Below are 251 nucleotides of genomic sequence, written 5' to 3' on the forward strand. Positions count from 1 at the left end.
CCGGCCCCAAAGTATTTTCTTTTTCTCTCTCTCTCCCTCTCTCATTACCATCAAGTTGGAACTGACTCATAGCTGACCCTCCAGCAGGATTTTAGAGACTGTAAACTGCACAAGAGGAGACTGCCTACCTTTCTCTCAGAGAGCAGTCAGTGGATAAGAACAACTCCTTACCTGCTGGGCCTTCCTAGAGGTCTGTACAGTAGACAAGAAAACGGGCACTTTCTGAGATAAGTGACTTTTCAAAGTCCCAC

Source organism: Elephantulus edwardii, unplaced genomic scaffold (assembly GCF_000299155.1).
Source record: "Elephantulus edwardii isolate Elephantulus edwardi_28Jun2011 unplaced genomic scaffold, EleEdw1.0 scaffold01502, whole genome shotgun sequence".
Taxonomy (NCBI): domain Eukaryota; kingdom Metazoa; phylum Chordata; class Mammalia; order Macroscelidea; family Macroscelididae; genus Elephantulus; species Elephantulus edwardii.